This window comes from Brassica napus (genome assembly GCF_020379485.1).
Source record: "Brassica napus cultivar Da-Ae chromosome A5 unlocalized genomic scaffold, Da-Ae chrA05_Random_17, whole genome shotgun sequence".
Classification (NCBI taxonomy): Eukaryota; Viridiplantae; Streptophyta; class Magnoliopsida; order Brassicales; family Brassicaceae; genus Brassica; species Brassica napus.
This window is the reverse complement of record NW_026014011.1, coordinates 5,109-18,102: the sequence shown is the minus strand read 5'-3', so window position 1 is coordinate 18,102 and position 12,994 is coordinate 5,109. Positions and strand designations below refer to the sequence as shown.

Below are 12,994 nucleotides of genomic sequence, written 5' to 3'. Positions count from 1 at the left end.
TCTCTCTCTCTCTCTCTATCTGTGTGTGGTGTGAGTTTTGATTTCGATTGTTTTTGTGTTGGTAAAGAAAGTTGGAGGAGCAGAGAAGCTTGATGGAGGAGGACGGAGAATTCACGAGGTGGAGGAAGCGAGGTGGAGGAAGCTGGACGAACAGACAGCAGAAGAGGCAGGATGAAAAGGCGGAGGAGGAAGCATGACGCTCAAGTTTGCCAGCGGTGGAGAGATCAACAAGAAGATGGCGGCCTCTAGATTAGGTTTAGTGCTGTATTTTTTTTTTTTTAATTTTGTTTAATGGTATAAACCGGTTCAAATATTTTTGTAACCTGTTTTAATATATACATTCTATGTTTATCTATATTCTACAGTGATGAGAGGACGAGATCTTTTTGTAGAAGCAGTTTTTGAGTGATGAGGTCTGACACGGAGGCCAAGCCGTGGACGTTAATGGCAGCGTAGAAGCTGGAGAGAGCTTCAGAGTTCAGACACAGATGTGGGAGCTGTTCGGGACGCAATGTCGATGGCTGTCTCCCACCACGCAGCTGCTTTTACAGGACTACAGGATGTGAACTATTGCCACCGAGTGATGGTTTTGTTTCAAACTATTGCCAGAAAGGTGAGTGAGAAGTTTCATCTCATTGGTTAAGTTTGCCAGCGGTGGAGAGATCAACAAGAAGATGGCGGCCTCTAGATTAGGTTTAGTGTTGTATTTTTTTTTTTTTAATTTTGTTTAATGGTATAAACCGGTTCAAATATTTTGTAAACCTGTTTTAATATATACATTCTATGTTTATCTATATTCTACAGTGATGAGAGGACGAGATCTTTGTAGAAGCAGTTTTGAGTGATGAGGTCTGACACGGAGGCCAAGCCGTGGACGTTAATGGCAGCGTAGAAGCTGGAGAGAGCTTCAGAGTTCAGACACAGATGTGGGAGCTGTTCGGGACGCAATGTCGATGGCTGTCTCCCACCACGCAGCTGCTTTTACAGACGGACTACAGGATGTGAACTATTGCCACCGAGTGATGGTTGTTGGTTCAAACTATTGCCAGAAAGGTGAGTGAGAAGTTTCATCTCATTGGTTACATATATTCTGCAAATATATCTTTTTATTCCTCCACTGCAAGGTATATCTTTTTATTCATCCAAGTATGCATCTTTATGGAGTTTTGTAGCTTGTGATTAAGTGTTTAGTGTAGCCAATCTTAAGCTTCATTCGTGGAGGAGTTTAAGTCTGGAGTTTAAGTCTGAACGTTCTTTAAGATTTGAATAGTTTTCATTTTTGAAGGATTTGGTAAAGATCCCAACTTTTTAACGTTGACATGTGTGGATTCACAGGTTTATTCTTTGGACTGGACACCTGAGATGAACCAGATTGTCAGTGCATCTCAACAAGACACGCTCAGTTAGAAGAGAAAAGTGATGGAAAAGGGAAAGACACAACCAAAGGGCCAATTGATAAAGTGCTGAAAATGCAATCGTTTAGATCTTGAAAAGGTCAGACTTTAATAATATGATTAGTTAAATTCTATTTTTATATACTAATATATATCTAAATGGGTATATCACTCTGCCCACCTGCACCAAACCAAACTCACACGCTCACAGTATGTATAATATAGATACTGAAAATGTGGAGATTGGCACATTTCTCCATTAGAGTTACTCCACAGTGGTCCTTTGCTTGATTTTGATCTTCTTCCAGGATGTTGTTCTTCAATGGCTGCCTTGAGTTTACCGTCTCTACCAAATGTCCTTATCTCAGACACTTGTGGAGAAGCTTATGGTCTCTGTGAGTAACCAACTTGAACCGTAGATCTACATAGATAGTTTGTTGTTTGTCTCATATTTTGTTCATCAATTTTCAGGTCAAAGCTGCAGAGCCTTTTCAACCAGATATCTTTCCATACTTCACAGGCCAGGAATCTAAAACAGAGACGCACATAGCTACGAAATGTTGTCTCTGAGACCCCGCAAATGTTTGAGACAAACGACTGTTGTTAGTTTATTTCACTATGTATCTCTACAGACTCAGCTTTGTATTGACAAGCTTTTTCATGAGAAGAACAATATGCATTTACAAAACAGCTTCCTTATTGTTTTCATATTGTTAGAAACATTGAATACGTTCCTGCAATTCTTCTGTGATTTTTTCTGCATGGGTTTACATTCCCCTGTCACTAGAATGTTGCAAGATTTGGTTTAATGTTTGTGCGTTTGTGTGTGTTTTGACGTGTTTTTGACTACGTCCCGCATATATTATAACTTAATTGTATGAGAAATCTATAGCATAACAATTTACAGGAAAATATAACAAACCTACAAACACAATGTATTTTACCTATAAGTGGCTCCGCTCACCCATGGGTCTTCTTCGTTAGGGCTGCCACAAGCCCTCATAAGAACTTAGCGTATTCCAAAAAAGGGTCACAATAAATAGACAATAACACAAACTCTCAATTATGAGCTACTCAGCTGTTACCTCACCCACCCCTCTACAAACAACTAAGTGGGAGTTATTAAGTCTACAATAATATGTCATCCAAACAAGATCACTATGAGATACCACCACTGCTATTATTTTATAAGAGAACTAGATTTTGATCCGCTCTCTAAAAGCGCCGATAACTTTTTACTATTCTAATAAAATTCGATTGAGTTTATAACTTTTATTTTAAAATAATAATTTTCAAGTTTTTCTATTTGAATTTTAAAAAAATTGTTCTATTATACTATTTGATTTTCTTATCCGAAAGACCCGTGAATCGATAGATCCAGTGACCTGTGTATAATCCGGTTCAAATTTAGTAAAAAGAATTTTAATTAAAAATTCTAGAAAACCAGTAAAAATCTAAAAATATGTACGATCTGATATCATTATTATGTAAAAACAATATAATAAATATTTTTTTCAAAATAAAATTATTTATATATTCATATTCGATCGTTAAATAATACTATGCATGAAAAAATATATTTAAATTTAATGGAGTGTATAGTTTGCATAAAAATTAGAATTATTATAATTCACAAAATATGGAAAGTATTAATTACCATAAATATAGGGAATGTTCATATTATTAATTTAAATAAGTAATATATGTGAGATTTATATCTCCTACGAATTAAAAAATTACATCGCTCTTTTACGATAAAAATAATACTCCAAGCAGCGAAAGAGCATCTTCTTTGGAGATTTATATCTCCTACGAACTAAATTGTCTATGTCATCTTTTTCCAAAATTTTAATTTCATTATGTCATACATGTGAACTTTCCCATAAACAAAAACAAACACATGCATTTACATGTTTTTTTGGAACATCAATTTTACTTTATGTTTTAAGTTCAACTATATTTATTTTGGTGCAGTTATCAGCTATTTATTCTATTTTTATTGAATCGATTAGTGAAACCACTTATACTATTCATTTTTGACATAAACAACTTCAAAATAAAGTAATAAACTACTATCTCTAACCACTATCAAATGAATAGATAAAAAAATTGAATTCATTTGAAAATTAGTAGAGAATAAAACATATGAACCTACGCGCCGGAATACCACTAGTGTTATAGTAAAGAAGACTTATTTGTAACAAACTTCCTCAATTTTTTTTTCAATATGAATTTCAGTAAATGAAATGAGAGGGTTTTATAAGATATTACAAAAGTCAGCTTAACCGGAAAAGTTTTATCATTGCAAAAAAAAAAAAAAAAAAAAGAAAAAACAAGTAAGAACCTAGACTTAGTCGAAAGTGAGCAAAGTTTCTCATTTCTTAATAAATCTTACCATTTTCCAGATGAATTCCACTTGGCTGACGTGTAGGATCACTGACTATCATCCGTCGTTGAACCTGTGGCGGCTCCGGCAATCGAAGTTTCTGCTTTTTATTAATGCAATTGGAACAACATATCAAAAAAACCACTGCCCCAACCAAAACACTGGTGATAACTACTATAACAATGGTTTTGAAGTGATCATCCATTTTTTTTATAAATTTTGTTTGTTTGTTTCGTTGAAAAACGCTAAATTGAAGAGTGAAGAAAAAGAAGTTGCAGGATAATGAGAGATAAGCGCCAATCAATAAGGTAGTTGATTTAATTCAGTTCACGAACAAAGTTTGTGGAGTCCTAATGAATGTAGATAGTCTATTTTCAGAAAACATACAAATGCATCATTATTGATTCTCATTATTGGAGGTCCAAGCAGTCTCGACCGCTAGCAATTATTTTGGCCCCGATGTCATTCCACGCGCTCAAAGTGAATGAATTCTTTTTTTTTTTTTTTGTCATCTGGTAGATTAATGATAGATTTTCAACAGTTCTTACAACATAACCAGCAAAGGTATAATCCCTTTCTGGAGCCACAAGCCGGCGTGTACAAGTTACCACCCGGAACCAAACGCTTACACTAAAACATATTCTACAAACTCAAGAGACAAAAGAAGGAAAAAGAGGCTAAACGCCTGCTGGAGCACAAGCATAACTTCAAACAAGATGAAGTTTGTCGAAACCGGAAGCAGGATTGAGAAGGAAAGCGACAGGTCTTAATTATTAGAGTTGAGCTGAAATCTCCACTACCGTTCCTAAGGAACCACAAGCAAACAACACACTTACCACTTCTTCAAGCAAGAGAAGCCACCAGAGAACAAGCCATCAACCCGAGCAACCAACGATGAGACACATACACGATTGGCGATTGACTGCTCCAAGACCGTCGCGATTGAGCATAAGCTCCACAGCCCCTTACCAAGAAGTCCGGAGAACCCGTAGGATGCAAACCAAGGAACTGCACAGCTTCCCCGCTTCGACACTTCATCAAATGAAGACCTAAAAATACTACCGAGACTGAACGACGAGACCAACTAGTGACTACACGAAGCAGCAACTAAAAGCCTCAGAAAGAACAAACATCACAGAGACCACATCAGATCAAATCCAACCAAAGGCCTCAGCAAAAGCTCCTTCTAAACAAGTCGCCAACCCAAACAAACTCAAGCCTGCTTACACCACTAAACCTCCTTCAACCCCCGAAGCATAAACTGAGATACAAGCTCGAAAACCACCAAAGGACGCCTGAAGGGCGCTTGACCAGGATCAATGGAAGAATTAAAAACCCACATCAGAGCCAGCTATAACCTGCAACTGCACACCTGAAAACAGTTTCGACCCTAGAGAAGCAATCCAAGCAATCCACAAAGTGATTACTAAACTTGATCTCCAAACCAAACACCCCAGACCAACCTAGGACTGAAGACTAAAACACAACACAAGAAAGACACCCTCGGAGTGGCCACAAACAGGAGGATTTCAGACTCAAGCTTGACAGCTAAACTTCACCGGCCCTGGAACCAGATCGACAAACTCACCATCGACGCACAAAAACCATCAAGCCCAACGTCCAGAGAAGCTCCAACCCAAGCTATAGAGCCACAGATCCGATACCAGACCATCGAATCTCCTCCAAACCTAGATCTGAAGCCACGAACCACCGGATGTCAAAACGCAGAGACAAAGACCGAAGACATATAAACAGAGACGACACGGGACCGCTCCCGGTGGCGGTGAGAATCACCGACCACCGGAGCAGCAGATCGATTAACGCAAGAGTTCCTCTCTTTAGGGTTCGGCTGCGAGAAGGAGAACGTGTGAATGAATTCTTTTTTTTTTTTGCTAAACTGTAAATATCATTTAACTAAATGAAAAGTTTGTCCTAAACAAGCTAAGACTTTTACACACTTATTTCTTGGCAAAAATTAGATAAAAAACAAGAAAGTCAGTAGTTATAGAATCAGAAGAAGAAATCATCTAATCCAAAGGCACATGAGTCCTCGAAATTAAGTTCCTCTTGTGCTGTCTTGCAGTGATGGCATTCCTGATGTCTCTGTCCATGAGCTTAAACACTTGTAGAGGAGAGAGATGAACGTTGTTGTGTAGTACGTTGTTACGTTGTCTCCATAAATGAAAGTGAATGAATTCTATGCATGATCATTTATAGCACATACGTTAATACAATTTTATTTACTAGATTTCGTTCTGTAACAATTGCAATAGTTGATCATTATGTATATACATGGTTTATGCTTTTGAATATGTATTGTTTTGTATAATTTTTATGTGTGCATACAATATTTTTTTTTCAAACGTGCGCTTACATGATAAATATTCTTAGTTATATATATATATATATATGGTCCAAAATCTTACAAGTCTGTTAGAATCACTTTAAATTTTTATTAGCATGGATATATCAATATAAATAAAATAATGCCATGAAAAAAAAAAAAAAAAAAATTTTACGTTTTCATTGAAGAGCAGATTCCAAACTCTCCAATATTAAAATTTTATTTTTGCCCTACCAAAAACCATAAACGAAAAACCTTTTCTCATTGTTCGTGATATAAATGTGAAATTTTATTTACAAGAACAATTTTTTTATATGTTATTGTTGATATCATTCATCACCATTAAGAATCAAACTTAGTGTAAAGTAGATAATTCGTCTTAAAAGTTATTCGATTACATCTCGTCGGAAACCAAATTTATCATCTTTGTCAAAAGACAAAAACACAAATTTTACATGATAACATGTACCTTTCTCTTTAGAAAAAAAAACATGTACCTTTCTTGTTTTATTTCTCGATTTATTGGTAGTCCATCTATTTTAAAAAAAATAGAAAAACATAAAAGGAAACAACAAAACAAACGATTTGGAGATGAAACAGCTACTTCTGATATGTAATGATTGTGTTAATGACACTGCCGTGCCTACAATTTGAGGGGCCTAAGGCAAGAAAAACATGATTTTTTTTTTAATCCTATTGAGTAAATTATAAATTAATGAGTTAAGAACAAAATGTAGAAAATCATAAGAGTGCATACAACAAAATTGAATAATGAAATCTAAAAAACATTTTCTTTATAAAATTAAAAAGAAACATATATTTATATGGAATATATACAGAAACATAGTTACTTCAAACAATATTTCATATAACTTGTTTATTGTGCATTCCATTAAAACATAAGTGAATGCATATTTAGTAAAAATGGGGCCCTAAATTGTAATTGAAAAATGGGGCCTAAAGCTGCCGCCTTTTTCCAACAAGGGTGAGAACACCCCTGGTTAATGATCACCGTTATACAACAAAATCACATACGAGAAGCAATATAACTTCGACTAATATATAAAGGTATAAACTAAACTAAAACCTAAACATATGAGCATACACGACAAACATTAATAGGGTTTAGTATATATATAGTTTCATAAATTTCACTTTTTTAATGGAAGATAATATTCAGTTAAATTGATGGCAACTTATCAGCTTTTGAAAGTAATCACATAAATGATTAAGAGTCTAATTTGAAATATATTTAGTCAATATCACGATTTATAAATTAGTTATAAATATCTAATTTTTTATTAAAATAAAAAATATGATAAATAAATATAGTTATTCATTAGTGGTAACATTGATATTTACCGGTCTAACTTTTAAGGTTAAAATTTTAATGTGAAAATTACTTCGTAAATTTCATCTTTTTGAATCAAAGATAATATTCAGTTAAATTGATGGCAACTTATCAGCTTTAAAAAATAATCACAAAAATAATTAAGAGTTTAGATTGATATATATTTAGTCAATATCACGATTTATAAATTAATTATAGATATCTATTTATTTATTAAAAGAAATAAATTATTACAAATAAATATAATTATTCATTAGGGATAACATTGACATTAACCGATCTAACTTTTAACGTGTAAAAAATCACTTCGCAAATAATTGTATAGAATATAATTTCATTTAATGTTTTCCAAAACTTTATAATTATCCACTCAAAAACCTATATATATGACTCATTTTGCAATATACATATTCATGATTCAACTTTCATTCTCACAAGAAATTATATACATCACACTTCATATCTTGCATGTACAAATAATAAAATCACACGCACAGAAATCACAAAGTTACATTAATAACCATACATAACCCTAATATTAAATTTTAACCGCCGCCACCTCCGCACCCGCCTCCACAACCACCTCCACAGCCACCTCCACAACCGCCTTCACAACCACCGCAATCACCTCCTTCTGCGCCGAACACACAGCATCCGGTGGTCTTATCATTCTTTCCCGACGACATGACAACAAGACCTCCATCTTTCGTGTCTGACGTCGTTTCACCCTTTTTGACGTCATTTCCAGGCAGTGATGACTTCGCCTTCCTATGCAAGCGACGACGCGCGTAATAGCACAAGAGAAGACACATCGCGACTGTAGTAACAAATGTCTATAAACAATATTTGTAAGGCTTTGTTTTATAGTTTTCTGGTGATATACATTTGATCAATTGCCTTGACATAAAACAAAATAATCATTTGCCCTTTCCTATATAGACAGCTCCTTTGACTTAGTATATAAGCTGATAACTAAATATTGGTTGTTGTATTTTAATGTGAAAATCTTAACTAAATTTAGTGTTTAGTTCTATAATTTTTAAATCTGTATTAAAATTAATTGTTATTGGTCTAATGATTCATAAATTCTATATCAAATCAAGTGTTATTCAATCGTACGAATTTACTTATAAATTTGATTTTATAATGGATTTAACTGAATTTTTTTGGATTTTTTTGTTAAAAATACAAAGATTCAAATCCGAGGGAAAATCTCTGAATTTGTAAATACTAATCCGAAAATATAAAAATATGCATATTTTACTTGGATTTATAAATACTATATCAATTTTTGAATCAATCAAAATATATAAACCAATAACACATAATTGAAGTGGAAATTTCAATCAACTAGCAAGTAGATAAACTTTTCTTGTTTATTAGTTTTCAAGGAAATATTAAATGGTCAAATCTAAAATGAGATATAAGGTCTATGATTGAATAGTTGAAATTCCATAGAAACAATACATGATAGACTTAGTCATGCGTGCTAACAACTACACTTGATATATGATATATCATATATATTACACATTCTCTTTTGATGTCAAAAAAAAAATACACATTCTCTTTTTAAATTTATATTTTAGTGAATGAGATGATTGAACTTGCATGGTCTACCAAGCAAGCTTTTTTTAAAGACCAATCAAACTTTTCCTGTGAATTTACAAGAAATACGAAATAGAAAGCGCATCACTTACCCTATGAGTCCTGCATGTGGGCCATGTTTTTTTATATAAAAAACGTAAGGTTTTCATGCGGGAACATGTTGGAAACATTCTAAACCATACACTATATAGAAATGCATTTTTGGACAATACAAAATCCAAATATTTTGACTACATAATCATGTTAACCGTTGCAAAGTTTATGATCTGCAAAAACACGGTAAAACATAGGACATTAATTTCGACACATATTGTATATGTTCCTAATTTTACAGTGGTACTTTCAAAATTGAAAATATATACTACCACAAAAAAAAAACGGATCGACAGAGAATATGACTCAAATTATCTGATGTTCCAGCGAGAAACGGCCTAAACCACCGAGTCGACTAGTTAGGACTGGGCAAAAAAACCCGGATCCGAAGAACCGAACCGAATTCGGTCCGAAAAAGTAGTAACAAATCCGAATCGAAATTGATTAAATATCCGAAGGGTTCAAAATTTTGATATCTAAAGAACCAAAACCGAACCCGACCCGAAATATCTCGGGTACCCGAATGTAACCGAAATAGATTTAAAAACATCCAAAATATATAATATACTTTAAGTTGTCTAAAATACTTGAAAATATACATATATAGTCAAAATAAATGACTAAAATAGCTAAAATATCTTCAAACGACAACAATGCTTGAAATATTTATTGATTTTCAATCCAAATATTCCAATCAAACCAATTTATATGTTAATTTTAGGTATTTTGACATATATTATACAAATTTATATGTAATATATTATTTTGTTTTATAGATTTTGAGAATTTTTAAGCATATAATGAATATTAAAATTTTAAAAATAATTTAAATGGGTTATCCGAATCCGAACCGAACCCGCAAAGATCCGAACCGGACCCGAACCGAAATTTAGTAATACCCGAATTGGGCTGAAATCTTTAAATCCGAAAACCCGAACCAGATTAAATCCAAACCGAACCCGAATGGGTACCCGAACGTCCATCCCTACCATTAGTATTTGAAAGGGAAATACGACGAACATTTGACAGACATATTTTCTTTAAATAGTATTTAAAATTAGTGTTTTGGGGAAATTTCAGTAGAATGTTTAGTACTCATATATCCTTTGAACTTCTAACAAAAATTGAATGAAAATAATTTGTATTTATGTTTGAAATTTCATGTTAGTCACAAATTCTTAATAAAATGCTGGTGTAGTGAAATCTTGTCACCAAGCGTCTATATAGATAAAATTAAACCAATTGTAACCCAACAAATTTCAGAATTACCAATAGTAACTTTCACCTTTTAGGATTCATTACAATATACAAGTGATCATCTATATACACTTTCTAGATGATCACACAAAATAAGAACATTGGATTGTATGTATAAAACTCATACGACCACGCGAACAAGAAACCATAAAGGGTAATTTCGACGGAGAACTTTAACCACCACAACCGCCGCAACCTCCTCCACAACCGCTGCCTCCACGACAACAACAGCCTTTGGTCTTAGACATCTCCAACCCTATGTTATTTTTCGGAGAAATTTTATGTTTACCACTTTCATGTTACTATTTTTCATCTTTACCACTATTGAGAGAACATTTTCAAAAATATGTTCTTCATTAAGTGGCAAAAGACTCTTATACTCTTGTTATATTTTTTTAATCAACATACCTTTGTTATCTATATATATAATAAATCATTATTTAAATAAATAAAATAAATAATAATAATATTTTTTAATGTTTTCAAATTATACTTTTTCAAATTCGAACTTTTTTATAAATTTATTTTTGAATTTTTTTCAAATTTTTTTTTAATGTTTTTACAAAATTTCTTTTTGAAAATCGAAAATTATGTTTGAAACTATTTTTAAAATTTTTTAAAATTTTTTTAATTATTTATTTATATATTTATTAGAATCCTAAATTTCACATTCCAAAAATTTTATCTCACCATTCAACTCTAAACCCTAAGTCTAGATTAGTCAACCTTAGTGGTATAAGTGTCTTTTATCTTTCATTAAAAGTAAGGATAAAAATAGTTAGTGTAAACATGAAAAAATGGTACTATGAATGTGGTATTTGTGGCAGTTTCTCTTATTTTGCCTCTATATGCTATAATCGAGTAAAATCTACTCCAACCCACCTCTATTTCTTCTCCTAAAATTGAGATTGTTATTTTTGCCTCTATATTTAGAGAAAAAATAGCAATCCTCTATAATCGAGATACATTTTTTTATTTACAAAATAGTCCTTTAACTTTTTGTGATTATAACCAAAAGACATATTTATGTAGAAATACAATTTTAACACATAAAACACACAGTTATTTGTTTTGATAATAATTTTAATTTTTACAATTATACTTGAAATAACAAAGAATATTATAATTTTATTGAAAGTCACTGTTTTTATTAAACAAATGATATTTAAAATTATATATTTAAACAAAAATGATTAATAATAAATTAATTATTAAAAGTTGCACATAAATATTACATAGATAACAAAATAAGTTGAACATAAATCCAATTAATACAACATAGTGAAACAACTTAATATTCCGGTAAATTATTTCCGGATCCACAAATATCATTAAAATATTATCCAAACGAATGAGAAAAGATAAAGAAGCTCATTTCTCACTTCAGAATGTATTAATTGATCATTTATGGGAAAAGTATAGTAATATTGATAATTAGATAATGTCTACTTTTTTTTATTGTTTAATGTTTTTTCTGTACTGAAATGTTTAGTTTAAATAATATTGCAATTTTATGAAAAAATCAAAAATTTAAATGAATGGGTAATTTTTAACATTCAAAAGTAAAATGTAATAATTGTATAAGAAAAAAAAGAATATTTTAAAAATATTTTTTTAGAAGAAAAAATAAGAGAATACGTTGGAGAATAATTTATCTCTATTTTAAAAAAAAAATAGGAAAATACATTGGAGATAGTGTTAGGACCTGAAGTCACCACACTAAACCCTCCATCTTTCTTTCTCGGTTTAGCCTTCTTAACACGAGGCGGAGAAAGATTCGAGGACGGAGTCTTTTTCTTCTTTCGGCTGAAGAAACAGAATAACCTACGAAACATGGACATCGTAAAGCCAAAACGAGGTCAGATGTTAAGCTTTTGTCCTTCTTTTGGATATATTTAACGAATATATGACGATAGAAATATGATCCTTTTAGATATAGATATCTCTAAATATCCGTTGACATTTCGTATGTAAAAAGCTTACGATGTGCTCTTAACCTATATATTTCTTTAAGATAATACACGAAATTGCAGAATAATTTTCCATATACGTTTAAGAAAAATGTAAAGAAAAAAAATGATTAACTCTCTTGACTATATTATCCGAAATATTTTAAGCTATTGTGTTACTCATTAATATGAAACCTCCATTGACAGTCATAAAGAAGACGAGTTACCGGTCATAAAAAAAACTTCTTTATATGGAATGTGACAAACAATAATTGTCTGAGCAGTGGTAATATCAATCTACTAGCAGGAAAATGGAAATTTTCTTGTTGATACCGTTTCAAGAACCAAACATGTGATGCCAAAAAAAACCAAACACATAAATATATATGTTCAGTCCTCAAATGAGATCCCAGTCATAGATTTCATAATGGAAACTGAAATCTATAGAACACAGCACTAGAGATTTCTGGATTAAATATTTATTAGACATGTCATGTGGGCAACAACGAGCTTGAGAATAGTAGACATTCTCTCTTTAATCAATATTCGAAGTTATACGAACATTAGAAACGCGTGACTTTTCCAGTCTATACCACATCAGTATATGCTGGA

At 32.2% G+C, this 12,994-nt stretch overlaps 1 long non-coding RNA gene across 2 annotated transcripts; it reads left to right on the top strand.

Moving 5' to 3' along the window:
- The first annotated feature begins 588 nt into the window (after positions 1-588).
- Positions 589-2,041, top strand: LOC111212483. Of its 2 annotated transcripts, none has more exons than XR_007329790.1 (4): positions 589-613; positions 1,336-1,494; positions 1,703-1,789; positions 1,866-2,041. It is a non-coding gene; the product is annotated as an uncharacterized LOC111212483 (long non-coding RNA). The 2 variants fall into 2 exon arrangements; XR_007329789.1 differs by lacking the exon at positions 589-613 and adding an exon at positions 810-1,053.
- Positions 2,042-12,994: the final 10,953 nt, after the last annotated feature.